This window comes from Schistocerca serialis, chromosome 1, assembly GCF_023864345.2.
Source record: "Schistocerca serialis cubense isolate TAMUIC-IGC-003099 chromosome 1, iqSchSeri2.2, whole genome shotgun sequence".
NCBI lineage: Eukaryota > Metazoa > Arthropoda > Insecta > Orthoptera > Acrididae > Schistocerca > Schistocerca serialis.
In genome coordinates this window covers 2,926,537-2,950,048 of record NC_064638.1, presented here as the reverse complement: position 1 = coordinate 2,950,048, position 23,512 = coordinate 2,926,537, and positions in this window count along the sequence as shown.

Sequence of the window (23,512 nt, the reverse complement as noted above, 5' to 3'; positions counted from 1 at the left end):
GTACAAGTAAACTGGCTCTTCTTACTGTCTATGTTTTGAACCATTCCTGTGACACTAGTTATAGATTCCGACGCTTCACTTCAGGTTTACTGTATCCCTCTGATCTACGTATTGACGATGACACACAGAAATTGTATCGGAATTAAATACAAAAGGCACAATGCCGACTTAAGCACAAGAAAACTGACTCTCCTTCCTATCTATATTTCAACCATTCCTGTGACACTAGTTATAGATTCCGATGCTTCACTTTAGGTTTACTGTATCCCTCTGACCTTCTTTTTGACGATGAAGAACAGATATTGCATCGGAATTAAATACAAGTGGCACAATGCCTACTTAAGTACAAGAAAACTGACTCTTCTTACAGTCTATGCTTCCAACCATTCCTGTGGCACTAGTTATAGATTCCGATACTTCACTTCAGGTTTACTGCATCCCTCTGACCTTCTTATTGACGATGAAACACAGAAATTGCATCGGAATAGAATACAAAAGGCACAATGCCGCCTTAAGTACAAGAAAACTGGCTCTTCTTACTGTCTATGTTTGTACCATTCCTGTGACCCTAGTTATAGATTCCGATGCTTCGCTTCAGGTTTACTGTATCCCTCTGATCTTCTTATTGGCGATGAAACACAGAAATTGCATTGGAATTAAATACAAAATGCACAATGCCGACTCAAGTTCAAGAAGATTGGCTCTCCTTACTGTCTATGTTTTGAACCTTTACTGTGGGACCGATTTTAGATTCCGATGCTTCACTTCAGGTTTACTGTATCCCTTGGCCCTTCTTATTGACGACTAAACACCGAAAGTGCATCGGAATTAAATAGAAAAGGAACAATGCCGACTTAAGTACAAGAAAACTGACTCTTCTTACTGTCTATGTTTTGAACCATTCCTGTAACACTAGTTATAGATTCCGATGCTTCACTTCAGGTTTGCTGTATCCCTGTGACCGTCTTATTGACGATGAAACACAGAAATTGCATCGGAATTAAAAACAAAAGGCACAATGGCGACTTAAGTACAAGAAGACTGACTCTTCTTACTGCCTATGTTTTGAGCCATTCCTATGACACTAGTTATAGATACCGATGCTTCACTTCTGGTTTCCTGTATCCCGCTGACCTTCTTATTGACGATGAAACACAGAAATTGCATCGGAATTAAATACAAAAGGCACAATGCCGACTCAAGTTCAAGAAGACTGGCTCTCCTTACTGTCTATGTTTTGAACCATTCCTGTGACACTAGTTATAGATTCCGATGCTTCACTTCAGCTTTACTGTATCCCTCTGACCTTCATATTGACGATGAAACACAGAAATTGCATCGGAATTAAATAAAAAAATCACAATGCCGACTTGTGTACAGGTAAACTGACTCTTCTTACTGTCTATGTTTTGATCCATTCCTGTGACACTACTTATAGATTCCGATGCTTCACTTCAGGTTTAGTGTATCCGTCTGATCTACGTATTTACGATGACACACAGAAATTTTATCGGAATTAAATACGAAGGCACAATGCCGACTTAAGTACAAGAAAACTAACTCTTCTTACTGTCCATGTTTTGAACCATTCCTATGACACTAGTTATAGATTGCGATGCTTCACTTCAGGTTTACTGTATCCCTCTGACCTTCATTTTGACGATGAAACACAGGAAATTGCATCGGAATTATATACAAGAGGCACAATGCCGACTTAAGTACAAGAAGACTGACTCTTCTTACTGTCTGTGTTTGGAACCATTCCTGTGACACTAGTTACAGATTCCGGTGCTTCACTTCAGGTTTACTGTATTCCTCTGACCGTCTTATTGACGATGAAACAGAGAAATTTCATCTTAATTAAACACAAAAGGCACAATGCCGACTTAAGTACAAGACAACTGACTCTTCTTACTGACTATGTTTTGAACCATTCCTGTGACACTAGTTATTGATTCCTATGCTTCACTACAGGTTTACTGCATCCCTATGACCTTCATATTGACGATGAAACACAGAAATTGCATCGGAATTAAATACAAAAGGCACAATGCCGACTTAAGTACAAAATGACTGACTCTTCTTACTGTCAATGTTTTGAACCATTCCTGTGACACTAGTTATAGATTCCGATGCTTCACTTCAGGTTTACTGTATCCCTCTGACCTTCTTATTGACGATAAAACACATAAATTGCATTGGAATTAAATACAAAAGGCACAATGCCGACTTAAGTACAAAATGACTGACTCTTCTTACTCTCTATGTTTTGAACCATTCCTGTGACACTAGTTATAGATTCCGATGCTTCACTTCAGGTCTACTGTATCCCTCTGACCTTCTTATTGACGATGAAACACAGAAATTGCATCGGAATTAAATACAAAAGGCACAATGCCGACTCAAGTAGAAGAAGACTGGCTATTCTTACTGTCAATGTTTTGAACCATTCCTGTGACACTAGTTATAGATTCCGATGCTTCACTTCAGGTTTACTGTATCCCTCTGACCTTCATATTGACGACGAAACTCAGAAATTGCATCGGAATTATATACAAGAGGCACAATGCCGACTTAAGTACAAGAAGACTGACTCTTCTTACTGTCTATGTTTGAACCATTCCAGTGACACTAGTTACAGATTCCGATGCTTCACTTCAGGTTTACTGTATCCCTCTGACCCTCTTATTGACGATGAAACACAGAAATTGCATCTTAATTAAACACAAAAGGCACAATGCCGACTTAAGTACAAGAAAACTGACACTTCTTACTGACTATGTTTTGAACCATTCCTGTGACACTAGTGATTCCGATGCTTCACTTCAGGTTTACTTTATGCCTATGACCTTCTTATTGACGATGAAACACAGAAATTGCATCGGAAAATAATACAAAAGGCACAATGCCGACTTGAGTACAAGTAAACTGGCTCTTCTTACTGTCTATGTTTTGAACCATTCCTGTGACACTAGTTATAGATTCCGATGCTTCACTTCAGGTTTACTGTATCCCTCTGATCTACGTATTGACGATGACACACAGAAATTGTATCGGAATTAAATACAAAAGGCACAATGCCGACTTAAGCACAAGAAAACTGACTCTCCTTCCTATCTATATTTTAACCATTCCTGTGACACTAGTTATAGATTCCGATGCTTCACTTTAGGTTTACTGTCTCCCTCTGACCTTCTTTTTGACGATGAAGAACAGATATTGCATCGGAATTAAATACAAGTGGCACAATGCCTACTTAAGTACAAGAAAACTGACTCTTCTTACAGTCTATGCTTCGAACCATTCCTGTGGCACTAGTTATAGATTCCGATACTTCACTTCAGGTTTACTGCATCCCTCTGACCTTCTTATTGACGATGAAACACAGAAATTGCATCGGAATAGAATACAAAAGGCACAATGCCGCCTTAAGTACTAGAAAACTGGCTCTTCTTACTGTCTATGTTTGTACCATTCCTGTGACCCTAGTTATAGATTCCGATGCTTCACTTCAGGTTTACTGTATCCCTCTGATCTTCTTATTGACGATGAAACACAGAAATTGCATTGGAATTAAATACAAAAGGCACAATGCCGACTCAAGTTCAAGAAGATTGGCTCTCCTTACTGTCTATGTTTTGAACCTTTACTGTGGGACCGATTTTAGATTCCGATGCTTCACTTCAGGTTTACTGTATCCCTTGGCCCTTCTTATTGACGACTAAACACCGAAAGTGCATCGGAATTAAATAGAAAAGGAACAATGCCGACTTAAGTACAAGTAAACTGACTCTTCTTACTGTCTATGTTTTGAACCATTCCTGTGACACTAGTTATAGATTCCGATGCTTCACTTCAGGTTTGCTGTATCCCTGTGACCGTCTTATTGACGATGAAACACAGAAATTGCATCGGAATTAAAAACAAAAGGCACAATGGCGACTTAAGCACAAGAAGACTGACTCTTCTTACTGCCTATGTTTTGAGCCATTCCTATGACACTAGTTATAGATTTCGATGCTTCACTTCTGGTTTCCTGTATCCCGCTGACGTTCTTATTGACGATGAAACACAGAAATTGCATCGGAATTAAATACAAAAGGCACAATGCCGACTCAAGTTCAAGAAGACTGGCTCTCCTTACTGTCTATGTTTTGAACCTTTACTGTGAGACCGGTTTTAGATTCCGATGCTTCACTTCAGGTTTACTATATCCCTTGGACCTTCTTATTGACGACGAGACACAGAAATTGCATCGGAATTAAATAGAAATGGCACAATGCCGGGTTAAGTAAAAGAAAACTGACTCTTCTTACAGTCTATGTTTTGAACCTTTCCTGTGACGATAGTTATAGATTCCAATGCATCACTTCAGGGTTACTGTATCCCTCTGACCTTCTTATTGACGATGAAACACAGAAATTGCATCGGAATTAAATACAAAAGGCACAATGCCGCCTTAAGTACAAGTAAATTGACTCTTCTTACTGTCTATGATTTGAACCACTCCTGTGACACTAGTTATGGATTCCGATGCTTCACTTCAGGTTTACTGTAGCCCTCTGACCTTATTATTGACGATGAAACACAGAAATTGCATCCGAAATATATACAGAAGGCGCAATGCCGATATAAGTACAAGAAAACTGACTCTTCTTACTGTCTATGTTTTGAACCATTCCTGTGACACTAGTTACAGATTCCGACGCTTCACTTCAGGTTAACTGTATCCCTCTGACCTTCTTATTGACGATGAAACACAGAAATTGCATCGGAATGAAGTACAAAACTCACAATGCCGACTTAATTATTAGAAAACTGACTCTTCTTACTGTCTATGCTTTGAACCATTCCTGTGATTCTAGTTATAGATTCCGATGCTTCACTTCAGGTTTACTGAATCCCTCTGACCTTCTTATTGACGATGAAACTCAGAAATTGCATCGGAATTAAATACAAAAGGCACAATGCCGCCTTAAGTACAAGTAAACTGACTCTTCTTACTGTCTATGATTTGAACCACTCCTGTGACACTAGTTATGGATTCCGATGCTTCACTTCAGGTTTACTGTATCCCTCTGACCTTCTTATTGACGATAAAACACAGAAATTTTACTGTATCCCTTGGCCCTTCTTATTGACGACTAAACACAGAAAGTGCATCGGAATTAAATAGAAAAGGAACAATGCCGACTTAAGTACAAGAAAACTGACTCTCCTTTCTGTCTATGATTTGAACCATTCCTGTGACACTAGTTATAGATTCCGATGCTTCACTTCAGGTTTGCTGTATCCCTGTGACCGTCTTATTGACGATAAAACACAGAAATTGCATTGGAATTAAAAACAAAAGGCACAATGCCGACAAAAGTACAAAAAGATTGGCTCTTCTTACTGTCTATGTTTGAACCTTTCCTGTGAGACCGGTTTTAGATTCCGATGCTTCACTTCAGGTTTACTGTATCCCTTGGACCTTCTTATTGACGACGACACACAGAAATTGCATCGGAATTAAATAGAAATGGCACAATGCCGGGTTAAGTAAAAGAAAACTGACTCTTCTTACTGTCTATGTTTTGAACCTTTCCTGTGACGATAGTTATAGATTCCAATGCATCACTTCAGGGTTACTGTATCCCTCTGACCTTCTTATTGACGATGAAACACAGAAATTGCATCGGAATTAAATACAAAAGGCACAATGCCGACTTAATTATTAGAAAACTGACTCTTCTTACTGTCTATGCTTTGAACCATTCCTGTGACTCTAGTTATAGATTCCGATGCTTCACTTCAGGTTTACTGTATCCCTCTGACCTTCTTATTGACGATGAAACACAGAAATTGCATCGGAATTAAAGAAAAACTCACAATGCCGACTCAAGTACAAGAAGACTGGCTCTTCTTACTGTCTATGTTTTGAAGCTTTCCAGTGAGACCGGTTTTAGATTCCGATGCTTCACTTCAGGTTTACTGAATCCCTTGGACCTTCTTATTGACGACTAAACACAGAAATTGCATCGGAATTAAGTAAAAAAGGCACAATGCCGACTTAAGTACAAGAAAACTGACTCTTCTTACTGTCTATGCTTTGAACCATTCCTGTGACACTAGTTATAGATTCCGATGCTTGACTTCAGGTTTACTGTTTCCATCTGACCTTCTTATTGACGATGAAACACAGAAATTGCATCGGCATTAAATACAAAAGGCACAATGCCGACTGAAGTACAAGAAGACTGGCTCTTCTTACTGTCTATGATTTGAACCGTTCCTGTGAGACTGGTTTTAGATTCCGATGCTTCACTTAAGGTTTACTGTATGCCTTGGCCCTTCTTATTAACGACGAAACGCAGAAAGTGCATCGGAATTAAATAGAAAAGGCACAATGCCGACTTTAGTACAAGAAAACTGACTCTTCTTACTGTATATGTTTTGAACCATTCCTGTGACACTAGTTATAGATTCCGATGCTTCACTTCAGGTTTGCTGTTTCCCTCTGACCGTCTTATTGACGATGTAACACAGAAATTGCATCGGAATTAAAGAAAAACTCACAATGCCGACTCAAGTACAAGAAGACTGGCTCTTCTTACTGTCTATGATTTGAAGCTTTCCAGTGAGACCGGTTTTAGATTCCGATGCTTCACTTCAGGTTTACTGAATCCCTTGGACCTTCTTATTGACGACTAAACACAGAAATTGCATCGGAATTAAGTAAAAAAGGCACAATGCCGACTTAAGTACAAGAAAACTGACTCTTCTTACTGTCTATGATTTGAACCATTCCTGTGACACTAGTTATAGATTCCGATGCTTGACTTCAGGTTTACTGTTTCCATCTGACCTTCTTATTGACGATGAAACACAGAAATTGCATCGGCATTAAATACAAAAGGCACAATGCCGACTGAAGTACAAGAAGACTGGCTCTTCTTACTGTCTATGATTTGAACCGTTCCTGTGAGACTGGTTTTAGATTCCGATGCTTCACTTAAGGTTTACTGTATGCCTTGGCCCTTCTTATTAACGACGAAACGCAGAAAGTGCATCGGAATTAAATAGAAAAGGCACAATGCCGACTTTAGTACAAGAAAACTGACTCTTCTTACTGTATATGTTTTGAACCATTCCTGTGACACTTGTTATAGATTCCGATGCTTCACTTCAGGTTTGCTGTTTCCCTCTGACCGTCTTATTGACGATGTAACACAGAAATTGCATCGGAATTAAAAAAAAAACTCACAATGCCGACTCAAGTACAAGAAGACTGGCTCTTCTTACTGTCTATGTTTTGAAGCTTTCCAGTGAGACCGGTTTAAGATTCCGATGCTTCACTTCAGGTTTACTGAATCCCTTGACCTTCTTATTGACGACTAAACACAGAAATTGCTTCGGAATTAAATAAAAAAGCACAATGCCGACTTAAGTACAAGAAAACTGACTCTTCTTACTTTCTATGCTTTGAAGCATTCCTGTAACACTAGTTACAGATTCCGATGCTTCACTTCAGGTTTACTGTATCCCTCTGAATTTCTTATTGACGATGAAACACAGAAATTGCATCGGAATTGAATACAAAAGCACAATGTCGACTTAAGTACAAGTAAACTGACTCTTCTTACTGTCTATGTTTTGAACCATTCCTGTGACACTAGTTATAGATTCCGATGCTTCACTTCAGGTTTGCTGTTTCCCTCTGACCGTCTTATTGACGATGTAACACAGAAATTGCATCGGAATTAAAAAAAAACTCACAATGCCGACTCAAGTACAAGAAGACTGGCTCTTCTTACTGTCTATGTTTTGAACCATTCCTGTGACACTAGTTATAGATTTCGATGCTTCACTTCAGGTTTACTGTATCCCTCTGACCTTCTTATTGACGATGAAACACAGAAATTGCATCGGAATTAAATACAAAAGGCACAATGCCGACTTGAGTAAAAGTAAACTGACTCTTCTTACTGTCTATGTTTTGAACCATTCCTGTGACACTAGTTATAGATTCCGATGCTTCACTTCAGGTTTACTGTATCCCTCTGATCTACGTATTGACGATGACACACAGAAATTGTATCGGAATTAAATACAAAAGGCACAATGCCGACTTAAGCACAAGAAAACTGACTCTCCTTCCTATCTATATTTTAACCATTCCTGTGACACTAGTTATAGATTCCGATGCTTCACTTTAGGTTTACTGTATCCCTCTGACCTTCTTTTTGACGATGAAGAACAGATATTGCATCGGAATTAAATACAAGTGGCACAATGCCTACTTAAGTACAAGAAAACTGACTCTTCTTACAGTCTATGCTTCGAACCATTCCTGTGGCACTAGTTATAGAATCCGATACTTCACTTCAGGTTTACTGCATCCCTCTGACCTTCTTATTGACGATGAAACACAGAAATTGCATCGGAATAGAATACAAAAGGCACAATGCCGCCTTAAGTACAAGAAAACGGGCTCTTCTTACTGTCTATGTTTGTACCATTCCTGTGACCCTAGTTATAGATTCCGATGCTTCACTTCAGGTTTACTGTATCCCTCTGATCTTCTTATTGACGATGAAACACAGAAATTGCATTGGAATTAAATACAAAAGGCACAATGCCGACTTAAGTACAAAATGACTGACTCTTCTTACTCTCTATGTTTTGAACCATTCCTGTGACACTATTTATAGATTCCGATGCTTCACTTCAGGTTTACTGTATCCCTCCGACCGTCTTATTGACGATGAAACACAAACATTGCATCGGAATTAAATACAAATGGCACAATGCTGACTCAAGTACAAGAGGACTGGCTCTTCTTACTGTCTATGTTTTGAACCATTCCTGTGACACTAGTTATAGATTCCGATGCTTCACTTCAGGTTTACTGTATCCCTCTGACCTTTATATTGACGATGAAACACAGATATTGCATCGGAATTAGATACAAAAACCACAATGCCGACTTAAGTACAAGAAGACGGATCTTTCTTACTGTCTATGTTTTGAACCATTCCTGAGACACTAGTTATAGATTCCCATGCTTCACTTCAGGTTTACTGTATCCCTCTGACCTTCTTATTGACGATGAAACACAGAAATTGCATTTTAATTAAATACAAAATGCACAATGCCGACTTAAGTACAAGAAAACTGACTCTTCTTAGTGTCTATATTTGAACCATTCCTGTGACACAAGTTATAGATTCCGATGCTTCACTTCAGATCTACCGTATCCCTATGACCTTCTTATTGACGATGAAACACAGAAATTGCATCGGAATTAAATACAAAAGGCACAATGCCGACTTAAGTACAAGAAAACTGACGCTTCTTACTGTTTATGTTTTGATCCACTCCTGTGACACTAGTTATAGATTCCGATGCTTCACTTCAGGTTTACTGTATCCCTGTGTCCTTCTTATAGACGATGACACACAGAAATTGCATCGGAATTAAATATTAAAGGCACAATACCGACTTAAGTACAAGGAAACTGACTCTTCTTACAGTCTGTGTTTTGAACCATTCCTGTGACACTAGTTATAGATTCCGATGCTTAACTTCAGGTTTACTGTATCACTCTGACCTTCATATTGACGATGAAACACAGATATTGCATCGGAATTAGATACAAAAAGCACAATGCCGACTGAAGTACAAGAAGACGGATCATTCTTACTGTCTATGTTTTGAACCATTCCTGAGACACTAGTTATAGATTCCCATGCTTCACTTCAGGTTTTTTGTATCCCTCTGACTTTCTTATTGACGATGAAGCACAGAAATTGCATCAGAATTGGATACAAAAGGCACATTGCCGACTTAAGTACAAGAAAACTGACTCTTCTTACTGTCTATGTTTGAACCATTCCTGTGACACTAGTTATAGATTCCGATGCTACACCTCAGGTTTACTGTATCCTTCTGACCGTCTTATTGACGATGAAACACAGAAATTGCACCGGAATTTAATACAAAAGGCACAATGCCGACTCAAGTACAAGAAGACTGGCTCTTCTTACTGTCTATGATTTGAAGCTTTCCTGTGAGACCGATTTTAGATTCCGATGCTTCACTTCAGGTTTACTGTAATCCTTAGACCTTCATATTGACGACGAAACACAGAAATTGCATCGAAATTAAATAGAAAAGGCACAATGCCGACTTAAGTACTAGAAAACTGACTCTTCTTACTGCCTATGTTTCGAACCATTCCTGTGACACTAGTTATAGATTCCGATGCTTCACTTCAGGTTTACTGTATCCCTCTCACCTTCTTATTGACGAAGAAACGCAGAAATTGCATCGTAATTAAATACAAAAGGCACAATGCCGACTTAAGTACAAGAAAACTGACTCTTCTTACTGTCTATGGTTTTAACCATTCCTGTGACACTAGTTATATATTCCGATGCTTCACTTCATGTTCACTGTATCTCTCTGACCTCCTTATTGACGACAAAACACAGAAATTGCATCGGAATTAAATAGAAAAGCACAATGCCGACTCAAGTACTAGAAGACGAACTCTTCTTACTGTCTATGTTTCGAACCTTTCCTGTGAGACCGGTTTTAGATTCCAATGCTTCACTTCAGGTTTACTAAATCCCTTGGACCTACTTATTGACGACGAAACACAGAAACTCATCGGGATTAAATAGAAAAGCACAATGCCGACTTAAGTACATGAAAACTGACTCTTCTTACTGTCTATGTTTTGAACCATTCCTGTGAGACTAGTTATAGATTTCGATGCATCACTTCAGGTTTACTGTATCCCTCCGACCTTATTATTGACGATGAAACACAGAAATTGCATCGGAATTAAATAAAAAACGCACAATGCCGACTTAAGTACAAGAAAACTGACTCCTCTTTATGTCTATGCTTTGAACCATTCCTGTGACACTAGTTATACATTCCGATGCTTCACTTCAGTTTTACTGTATCCCTCTGACCTTCTTATTGACCATCAAACACAGAAATTGCATCGGAATACAAACAAAATGCACAATGCCGACTTAAGTACAAGATGACTGACTCTTCTTACTGTCTATGTTTTGAACCATTCCTGTGACACTAGTTATAGATTCCGATGCTTCACTTCAGGTTTACTGTATCCCTCCGACCATCTTATTGACGATGAAACACAAAAATTGGATCGGAATTAAATACAAAAGGCACAATGCCGACTCAACTACAAGAGGACTGGCTCTTCTTACTGTCTATGTTTTGAACCATTCCTGTGACACTAGTTATAGATTCCAATGCTTCACTTCAAGTTTACTGTATCCCTCTGACCTTCATATTGACGATGAAACACAGATATTGCATCGAAATTATATACAAGAGGCACAATGCCGACTTAAGTACAAGAAGACTGACTCTTCATACTGTCTATGTTCTGAACCATTCCAGTGACACTAGTTATAGATTCCAATGCTTCACTTCAGGTTTACTGTATCCCTCTGACCTTCGTATTGACGATGAAACACAGAAATTGTATTTTAATTAAATACAAAAGGCACAATGCCGACTTAAGTACAAGAAAACTGACTCTTCTTAGTGTCTACATTTGAACCACTCCTCTGACACTAGTTATAGATTCCGATGCTTCACTTCTGGTTTACTGTACCCCTATGACCTTCTTATTGACGATGAAACACAGAAATTACATCGGAATTAAATACAAAAGGCACAATGCCGACTTAAGTACAAGAAAACTGACGCTTCTTACGGTCTATGTTTTGAACCATTCCTGTGACACTAGTTATAGATTCCGATGCTTCACCTCAGGTTTACTGTATCCTTCTGACCGTCTTATTGACGATGAAACACAGAAATTGCACCGGAATTTAATAGAAAAGGCACAATGCCGACTCAAGTACAAGAAGACTGGCTCTTCTTACTGTCTATGATTTGAAGCTTTCCTGTGAGACCGGTTTTAGATTCCGATGCTTCACTTCAGGTTTACTGTAATCCTTGCACCTGCATATTGACGACGAAACACAGAAATTGCATCGGAATTAAATAGAAAAGGCACAATGCCGACTTAAGTACTAAAAAACTGACTCTTCTTACTGCCTATGTTTAGAACCATTCCTGTGACACTAGTTATGGTTTCCGATGCTTCACTTCAGGTTTACTGTATCCCTCTCACCTTCTTATTGACGATGAAACGCAGAAATTGCATCGGAATTAAATACAAAAGGCACAATGCCGACTTAAGTAAGAGAAAACTGACTCTTCTTACTGTATATGGTCTTAACCATTCCTGTGTCACTAGTTATTGATTCCAATGCTTCACTTCATGTTCACTGTATCTCTCTGATCTTCTTATTGACGACGAAACACAGAAATTGCATCGGAATTAAATAGAAAAGCACAAAGCCGACTCGAGTACAAGAAGACTGGCTCTTCTTACTGTCTATGTTTAGAACCATTCCTGAGAGACTGGTTTTAGATCCCAATGCTTCACTTCAGGTTTGTTATATCCCTTGGACCTTCTTATTGACGACGAAACACAGAAACTCATCGGGATTAAATAGAAAAGGCACATTGCCGACTTAAAGTCAAGAAAACTGATTCTACTTAATGTCTAAATTTTGAACCATTCCTGTGACACTAGTTACTGATTCCGATGTTTCACTTCAGGTTTACTGTATCCCTCTGACCTTCATATTGACGATGAAACACAGAAATTGCATTGTAATTAAATATAAAAGGCACAATGCCGACTTAAGTACAAGAAAACTGACATTTCTTAGTGTCTATATTTGAACCATTCCTGTGACACTAGTTATAGATTCCGATGCTTCACTTCAGGTTTACTGTATCCCTATGACCTTCTTATTGACGATGAAACACAGAAATTGCATCGGAATTAAATACAAAAGGCACAATGCCGACTTCAGTACAAGAAAACTGACGCTTCTTACTGTTTATGTTTTGAACCACTCCTGTGACACTAGTTATAGATTCCGATGCTTCACTTCAGGTTTACTGTATCCCTGTGTCCTTCTTATAGACGATGAAGCACAGAAATTGCATCGGAATTAAATACTAAAGGCACAATGCCGACTTAAGTACAAGGAAACTGACTCTTCTTACTGTCTATGTTTTGAACCATTCCTGTGACACTAGTTATACATTCCGATGCTTCACTTCAGGTTTACTGTATCCCTCTGACCTTCATATTGACGATGAAACACAGATATTGCATCGGAATTAGATACAAAAACCACAATGCCGACTTAAGTACAAGACGACGGACCTTTCTTACTGTCTATGTTTTGAACCATTCCTGAGACACTAGTTATAGATTCCGATGCTTCACTTCAGGTTTACTGTATCCCTCTGACGTTCTTATTGACGATAAAACACAGAAATTGCATCGGAATTAAATACAAAAGGCACAATGCCGACTTAAGTATAAGAAAACTGACGCTTCTTACTGTTTATGTTTTGAACCACTCCTGTGACACTTGTTGTAGATTCCGATGCTTCTCTTCAGGTTTACTGTATCCCTGTGACCTTCTTATTGACGATGAAACACAGAAATTGCATCGGAATTAAATACAAAAGGAACAATGCCGATTTAAGTACAAGAAAACTGACTCTTCTTACTGTCTATGCTTTGAACCATTCCTAAAACAATAGTTATACATTCCGATGCTTCACTTCAGGTTTGCTGTATCACTCTGACCGTCTTATTGACGATGAAACACAGAATTTGCATCGGAATTAAATACAAAAGGCACAATGCCGACTGAATTATAAGAAAACTGACCCTTCATGCTGTGTATGCTTTGAACCATTCCTGTGACACTAGTTATAGATTCCGATGCTTCACTTAAGGTTTACTGTATCCCTCTGGCCTTCTTAATGACGATCAAACACAGAAATTGCATCGGAATTAAATGCAAAAGGTACAATGCTGACTTAAGTACAAGAAGACTGACTCTTAGTACTGTCTATGTTTTGAACCATTCCTGTGAACTAGTTATAGATTCCGATGCTTCACTTCAGGTTTGCTGTATCCCTCTGGCCGTCTTATTGTCGATGAAACACAGAAATTGCATAGGAATTATAAACAAAAGGCACAATGCCGACTCAAGTACAAGAAGACTGGCTCTTCTTACTGTCTATGCTTTGAAACTTTCCTGTAAGACCGGTTTTAGATTCCGATGCTTCACGTCATGTTTACTGTATCCCTTGCACCTTCTTATTGACGACGAAACACAGAAATTGCATCGGATTTAAATAGAAAAGGCACAATGCCAGGTTAAGTACAAGCAAATACCGACTCTTCTTACTGTCTATGATTTGAACCATTCCTGTGACACTAGTTATAGATTCCGATGCATCACTTCAGGGTAACTGTATCCCTCTGACCTTCTTATTGACGATGAAACACAGAAATTGCATCGGAATTAAATACAAAAGGCATAATGCTGACATAAGTACAAGAAAACTGACTCTTCTTACTGTATATGCTTTGAACCATTCCTAGGACACTACTTATACATTCCGATGTTTCACTTCAGTTTTACTGTATCCCTCTGAGCTTGTTATTGACGATCAAATACAGAAATTGCATCGGAATTAAATGTAAAAGGCACAATGCACACTCAAGTACAAGAAGACTGGCTCTTCTTACTGTCTATGTTTTGAACCTTTCCTGTGAGACCAGTTTTAGATTCCGATGCTTGACTTCTGGTTTACTGTATCCCATGGATTTCCATATTGACGACGAAACACAGAAATTGCATCGGAATTAAATAGAAAAGGCACAACGCCGACTTAAGGTCAAGAAAACAGATTCTTCTTAATGGCTATGTTTTGAACCATTCCTGTGACACTAGTTATAGATTCCGATGCTTCACTTCAGGTTTCCTGTATCTCTCGGACCTTCTTATTGACGATGAAACACAGAAATTGCATCGGGATGAAATACAAAAGTCACAATGCCGACTCAACTACAAGAAGACTAGCTCTTCTTACTGTCTATATTTTGAACCTTTCCTGTGTGACCGGTTTTAGATTCCGATGCTTCACTTCTGGTTTACTGTATCCCTTGGCCCTTCTTATTGACGACGAAACACAGAAAGTTCATCGGAATTAAATAGAAAAGGCACAATGCCGACTTAATTATAAGAAAACTGACTCTTCTTACTGTCTTTGCTTTGAACCATTCCTGTGACACTAGTTATAGATTCCGATGCTTCACTTCTGGTTTGCTGTATCACTCTGACCGTCGTATTGATGACGAAACACAGAAATTGCATCGGAATTAAATACAAAAGGCACAATGCCGACTTAATTATAAGAAAACTGACTCTTCTTACTGTCTTTGCTTTGAACCATTCCTGTGACACTAGTTATAGATTCCGATGCTTCACTTCAGGTTTACTGTATCCCTCTGACCTTCTTATTGACGATGAAACACAGTAATTGCATCGGAATTAAATACAAAATGCACAATGCCGACTTAAGTACAAGTAAACTGACTCTTCTTACTGTCTATGATTTGAACCATTTGTGTAACACTAGTTATAGATTCCGATGCTTCACTTCAAGTTTACTGTAACCCTCTGACCTTCTTATTGACGATGAAACAGAGAAATTGCATCGGAATTGAATACAAAAGGAACAATGCCGACTTAAGTACAAGAAGACTGACTCTTCTTACTGTCTATGTTTTGAACCATTCCTGTGACACTAGTTATAGATTCCGATGCTTCACTTCAGGTTCACTGTATCCCTCTGACCTTCTGTTTGACGCGGAAACACAGAAATTAAATCGGAATTAAATACAAAAGGCACAATGCCAACTTAAGTACAAGTAAACTGACTCTTCTTACTGACTATGTTTTGAACCATTCCTGTGACACTAGTTATAGATGCCGATGCTTCACTACAGGCTTACTCTATCCCTCTGACTTTCTTATTGACGACGAAACACTGAAATTGCATCGGAATTAAATCAAGAGGCACAATGCCGACTTAAGTAAAAGAAGACTGACTCTTCTTACTGTCTATGCTTTGAACCATTGCTGAGACACTAGTTATACATTCCGATGCTTCACTTCAGTTTTACTGTATTCCTCTGTGCTTCTTATTGACGATGAAACACAGATATTGCATCGGAAATAAATACAAAATGCACAATACCGACTTAAGTACAAGTAAACTGACTCTTCTTACTGTCTATGGTTGGAACCATTCCTGTGACACTAGTTATAGATTCCGATGCTTCACTTCAGGTTTACTGTATCCCTCTGACCTTCTTATTGACGATGAAACACAGAAATTGCATCGAAATTAAATACAAAAGGCACAATGCGGGCTTAAATACAAGAAAACTGACTCTTCTTACTGTCTATGTTTTGAACCATTCCTGTGACACTAGTTATAGATGCCGATACTTCACTTCAGGTTTACTGTATCCCTCTGACCTTCTTATTGACGATGAAACACAGAAATTGCATCGAAATTAAATACAAAAGTCACAATGCCGACTTAAGTACAAGAAAACTGACTCTTCTTACTGTCTATATTTTGAACCATTCCTGTGACACTTGTTATAGATTCCGATTCTTCATTTCAGGTTTACTGTATCCCTCTGACCTTATTGACGATGAAACACAGAAATTGCATCGGAATTAAATACAAAAGGAACAATGCCGACTTAAGTACAAGAAAACTGACTCTTCTTACTGTCTATGCTTTGAACCATTCCTGTGACACTAGTTATAGATTCCGATGCTTCACTTCAGGTTTGCTGTATCACTCTGACCGTCTTATTGACGATGAAACACAGAATTTGCATCGGAATTAAATACAAAAGGAACAATGCCGACTTAAGTACAAGAAAACTGACTCTTCTTACTGTCTATGCTTTGAACCATTCCTAGGACACTAGTTATACATTCCGATGCTTCACTTCAGTTTTACTGTATCCCTCTGAGGTTCTTATTGACGATCAAACACAGAAATTGCATCGGAATTAAATACAAAAGGCACAATGCACACTCAAGTACAAAAAGACTGGCTCTTCTTACTGTCTATGTTTTGAACCTTTAATGTGAGACCAGTTTTAGATTCCGAAGCTTGACTTCTGGTTTACTGTATCGCTTGGATTTTCATATTGACGACGAAACACAGAAATTGCATCGGAATTAAATAGAAAAGGCACAATGCCGACTTAAGGACAAGAAAACTAATTCTTCTTAATGTCTATGCTTTGAACCATTCCTGTGACACTAGTTATAGATTCCGATGCTTCACTTCTGGTTTGCTGTATCACTCTGACCGTCTTATTGATGACGAAACACAGAAATTGCATCGGAATTAAATACAAAAGGCACAATGCCGACTTAATTATAAGAAAACTGACTCTTCCTACTGTCTTTGCTTTGAACCATTCCTGTGACACTGGTTATAGATTCCGATGCTTCACTTCAGGTTTACTGTATCCCTCTGACCTTCTTATTGACGATGAAACACAGAAATTGCATTGGAATTAAATACAAAATGCACAATGCCGACTTAAGTACAAGTAAACTGACTCTTCTTACTGTCTATGATTTGAACCATTTGTGTAACACTAGTTATAGATTCCGATGCTTCACTTCAAGTTTACTGTAACCCTCTGACCTTCTTATTGACGATGAAACAGAGAAATTGCATCGGAATTGAATACAAAAGGAACAATGCCGACTTAAGTACAAGAAGACTGACTCTTCTTACTGTCTATGTTTTGAACCATTCCTGTGACACTAGTTATAGATTCCGATGCTTCACTTCAGGTTCACTGTATCCCTCTGACCTTCTGTTTGACGCGGAAACACAGAAATTAAATCGGAATTAAATACAAAAGGCACAATGCCAACTTAAGTACAAGTAAACTGACTCTTCTTACTGACTATGTTTTGAACCATTCCTGTGACACTAGTTATAGATGCCGATGCTTCACTACAGGCTTACTCTATCCCTCTGACTTTCTTATTGACGACGAAACACTGAAATTGCATCGGAATTAAATCAAGAGGCACAATGCCGACTTAAGTAAAAGAAGACTGACTCTTCTTACTGTCTATGCTTTGAACCATTGCTGAGACACTAGTTATACATTCCGATGCTTCACTTCAGTTTTACTGTATTCCTCTGTGCTTCTTATTGACGATGAAACACAGAAATTGCATCGGAAATAAATACAAAATGCACAATACCGACTTAAGTACAAGTAAACTGACTCTTCTTACTGTCTATGGTTGGAACCATTCCTGTGACACTAGTTATAGATTCCGATGCTTCACTTCAGGTTTACTGTATCCCTCTGACCTTCTTATTGACGATGAAACACAGAAATTGCATCGAAATTAAATACAAAAGGCACAATGCGGGCTTAAATACAAGAAAACTGACTCTTCTTACTGTCTATGTTTTGAACCATTCCTGTGACACTAGTTATAGATGCCGATACTTCACTTCAGGTTTACTGTATCCCTCTGACCTTCTTATTGACGATGAAACACAGAAATTGCATCGAAATTAAATACAAAAGTCACAATGCCGACTTAAGTACAAGAAAACTGACTCTTCTTACTGTCTATATTTTGAACCATTCCTGTGACACTTGTTATAGATTCCGATTCTTCATTTCAGGTTTACTGTATCCCTCTGACCTTATTGACGATGAAACACAGAAATTGCATCGGAATTAAATACAAAAGGAACAATGCCGACTTAAGTACAAGAAAACTGACTCTTCTTACTGTCTATGCTTTGAACCATTCCTGTGACACTAGTTATAGATTCCGATGCTTCACTTCAGGTTTGCTGTATCACTCTGACCGTCTTATTGACGAAGAAACACAGAATTTGCATCGGAATTAAATACAAAAGGAACACTGCCGACTTAAGTACAAGAAAACTGACTCTTCTTACTGTCTATGCTTTGAACCATTCCTAGGACACTAGTTATACATTCCGATGCTTCACTTCAGTTTTACTGTATCCCTCTGAGGTTCTTATTGACGATCAAACACAGAAATTGCATCGGAATTAAATACAAAAGGCACAATGCACACTCAAGTACAAAAAGACTGGCTCTTCTTACTGTCTATGTTTTGAACCTTTAATGTGAGACCAGTTTTAGATTCCGAAGCTTGACTTCTGGTTTACTGTATCGCTTGGATTTTCATATTGACGACGAAACACAGAAATTGCATCGGAATTAAATAGAAAAGGCACAATGCCGACTTAAGGACAAGAAAACTGATTCTTCTTAATGTCTATGCTTTGAACCATTCCTGTGACACTAGTTATAGATTCCGATGCTTCACTTCAGGTTTCCTGTATCCCTCTGACCTTCTTATTGACGATGAAACACAGAAATTGCATCGGAATTAAATACAAAAGGCACAACGCCGACTCAACTGCAAAAAGATAGCTCTTCTTACTGTCTATGTTTTGAACCTTTCCTGTGAGACCGGTTTAAGATTCCGATGCTTCACTTCAGGTTTACTGTATCCCTTGGCCCTTCTTATTGACGACGAAACACAGAAATTGCATCGGAAATATATAGAAAAGGCACAATGCCGACTGAAATACAAGAAAACTTACTCCTCTTACTGTCTACGTTTTGAACCATTCCTGTGACACTAGTTATAGATTCCGATGCTTCACTTCAGGTTAACTGTATGCCTCTGACCCTCTTATTGACGATGAAACAGAGAAATTGCGTCGGAATTGAATACAAGAGGTACAATGCCGATTTAAGTACAAGAAGACTGGCTCTTCTTACTGTCTATGCTTTGAACATTTCCTGTGAGACAGGTTTTAGATTCCGATGTTTCACTTCTGGTTTACTGTATCCCTTGGCCCTTTTTATTGACGACGAAACACAGAAAGTTCATCGGAATTAAATAGAAAAGGCACAATGTCTACTTGAGTACAAGAAAACTGACTCTTCTTACTGTCTATGTTTTGAAGCATTCCTGTGAACTAGTTATAGATTCCGATGCTTCACTTCCGGTTTGCTGTATACCTCTGCCCGTCTTGTTGTCGATGAAACACAGAAATTGCAAAGGAATTATAAACAAAAGGCACAATGCCGACTCAAGTACAAGAAGACTGGCTCTTCTTACTGTCTATGTTTTGAACCTTTCCTGTGAGACCGGTTCTAGATTCCGATGCTTCACTTCAGGTTTACTGTATCCCTTGGCCCTTCTTATTGACGACGAAACACAAAAATTGCATCGGAATTATATAGAAAAAGCACAGTGACGACTTAAATTCAAGAAAACTGACTCCTCTTACTGTCTATGATTTGAGCCATTCCTGTGACACTAGTTATAGATTCCGATGCTTCACTTCAGGTTTGCTGTATCACTCTGACCGTCTTATTGACGACGAAACACAGAAATTGCATCGGAATTAAATACAAAAGACACAATGCCGACTTAATTATAAGAAAACTGACTCTTCTTACTGTCTATGCTTTGAACCATTCCTGTGACACTAGTTATAGATCCCGATGCTTCACTTCAGGTTTACTGTATCCCTCTGACCTTCTTATTGACGATCAAACACAGAAATTGCATCGGAATTAAATACAAAAGGCACAATGCACACTCAAGTACAGAAAGACTGGCTCTTCTTACTGTCTATGTTTTGAACCTTTAATGTGAGACCAGTTTTAGATTCCGAAGCTTGACTTCTGGTTTACTGTATCGCTTGGATTTTCATATTGACGACGAAACACAGAAATTGCATCGGAATTAAATAGAAAAGGCACAATGCCGACTTAAGGACAAGAAAACTGATTCTTCTTAATGTCTATGCTTTGAACCATTCCTGTGACACTAGTTATAGATTTCGATGCTTCACTTCAGGTTTCCTGTATCCCTCTGACCTTCTTATGACGATGAAACACAGAAATTGCATCGGAATTAAATACAAAAGGCACAACGCCGACTCAACTACAAAAAGACTATCTCTTCTTACTGTCTATGTTTTGAACCTTTCCTGTGAGACCGGTTTAAGATTCCGATGCTTCACTTCAGGTTTACTGTATCCCTTGGCCCTTCTTATTGACGACGAAACACAGAAATTGCATCGGAAATATATAGAAAAGGCACAATGCCGACTGAAATACAAGAAAACTTACTCCTCTTACAGTCTATGTTTTGAACCATTCCTGTGACACTAGTTATAGATTCCGATGCTTCACTTCAGGTTTACTGTAAGCCTCTGACCCTCTTATTGACGATGAAACAGAGAAATTGCGTCGGAATTGAATACAAGAGGTACAATGCCGATTTAAGTACAAGAAGACTGGCTCTTCTTACTGTCTATGCTTTGAACATTTCCTGTGAGACAGGTTTTAGATTCCGATGCTTCACTTCTGGTTTACTGTATCCCTTGGCCCTTTTTATTGACGACGAAACACAGAAAGTTCATCGGAATTAAATAGAAAAGGCACAATGTCTACTTGAGTACAAGAAAAATGACTCTTCTTACTGTCTATGTTTTGAAGCATTCCTGTGAACTAGTTATAGATTCCGATGCTTCACTTCCGGTTTGCTGTATCCCTCTGCCCGTCTTGTTGTCGATGAAACACAGAAATTGCAAAGGAATTATAAACAAAAGGCACAATGCCGACTCAAGTACAAGAAGACTGGCTCTTCTTACTGTCTATGATTTGAACCATTCCTGTGACACTAGTTATAGATTCCGATGCATCACTTCAGGGTAACTGTATCCCTCTCACCTTCTTATTGACGATGAAACACAGAAATTGCATCAGAATTGAATACAAAAAGCACAATGCCGACTTAATTATAAAAAAACTTACTCTTCTTTCAGTCTATGCTTTGAACAATTCCTGTGACACTAGGTATAGATTACGATGCTTCACTTCAGGTTTACTGTATCCCTCTGACCTTCTTATTGAAAATGAAACACAGAAATTGCATCGGAATTAAATACAAAATGGCACAATGCCGACTTAAGTACAAGTAAACTGACTCTTCTTACTGTCTATGTTTTGAACCATTCCTGTGACACTAGTTATTGATTCCGATGCATCACTTCAGGTTTACTGTATCCCTCTGACCTTCTCATTGACGATGAAACTCAGAAATTGCATCGGAATTAAATGTAAAAGGCACAATGCACACTCAAGTACAAGAAGACTGGCTCTTCTTACTGTCTATGTTTTGAACCTTTCCTGTGAGACCAGTTTTAGATTTCGATGCTTGACTTCTGGTTTACTGTATCCCTTGGATTTTCATATTGACGACGAAACACAGAAATTGCATCGGAATTAAATAGAAAAGGCACAATGCCGACTTAAGGTCAAGAAAACAGATTCTTCTTAATGGCTATGTTTTGAACCATTCCTGTGACACTAGTTATAGATTCCGAAGCTTCACTTCAGGTTTGCTGTATCTCTCTGACCTTCTAATTGACGATGAAACACAGAAATTGCATCGGAATGAAATACAAAAGTCACAATGCCGACTCAACTACAAGAAGACTAGCTCTTCTTACTGTCTATGTTTTGAACCTTTCCTGTGAGACCGGTTTTAGATTCCGATGCTTCACTTCAGGTTTACTGTATCCCTTGGCCCTTCTTATTGACGACGAAACACAAAAATTGCAACGGAATTATATAGAAAAAGCACAATGACGACTTAAATTCAAGAAAACTGACTCCTCTTACTTTCTATGATTTGAGCCATTCCTGTGACACTAGTTATAGATTCCGATGCTTCACTTCAGGTTTGCTGTATCACTCTGACCGTCTTATTGACGACGAAACACAGAAATTGCATCGGAATTAAATACAAAAGACACAATGACGACTTAATTATAAGAAAACTGACTCTTCTTACTGTCTATGCTTTGAACCACTCCTGTGACACTAGTTATAGATCCCGATGCTTCACTTCAGGTTTACTGTATCCCTCTGACCTTCTTATTGACGATGAAACACAGAAATTGCATCGGAATTAAATGTAAAAGGCACAATGCACACTCAAGTACGAGAAGACTGGCTCTTCTTACTGTCTATGTTTTGAACCTTTCTTGTGAGACCAGTTTTAGATTCCGATGCTTGACTTCTGGTTTACTGTATCCCATGGATTTCCATATTGACGACGAAACACAGAAATTGCATCGGAATTAAATAGAAAAGGCACAATGCCGACTTAAGGTCAAGAAAACAGATTCTTCTTAATAGCTATGTTTTGAACCATTCCTGTGACACTAGTTATAGATTCCGATGCTTCACTTCAGGTTTCCTGTATCTCTCGGACCTTCTTATTGACGATGAAACACAGAAATTGCATCGGAATGAAATACAAAAGTCACAATGCCGACTCAACTACTAGAAGACTAGCTCTTATTACTGTCTATATTTTGAACCTTTCCTGTGTGACCGGTTTTAGATTCCGATGCTTCACTTCAGGTTTACTGTATCCCTTGGCCCTTCTTA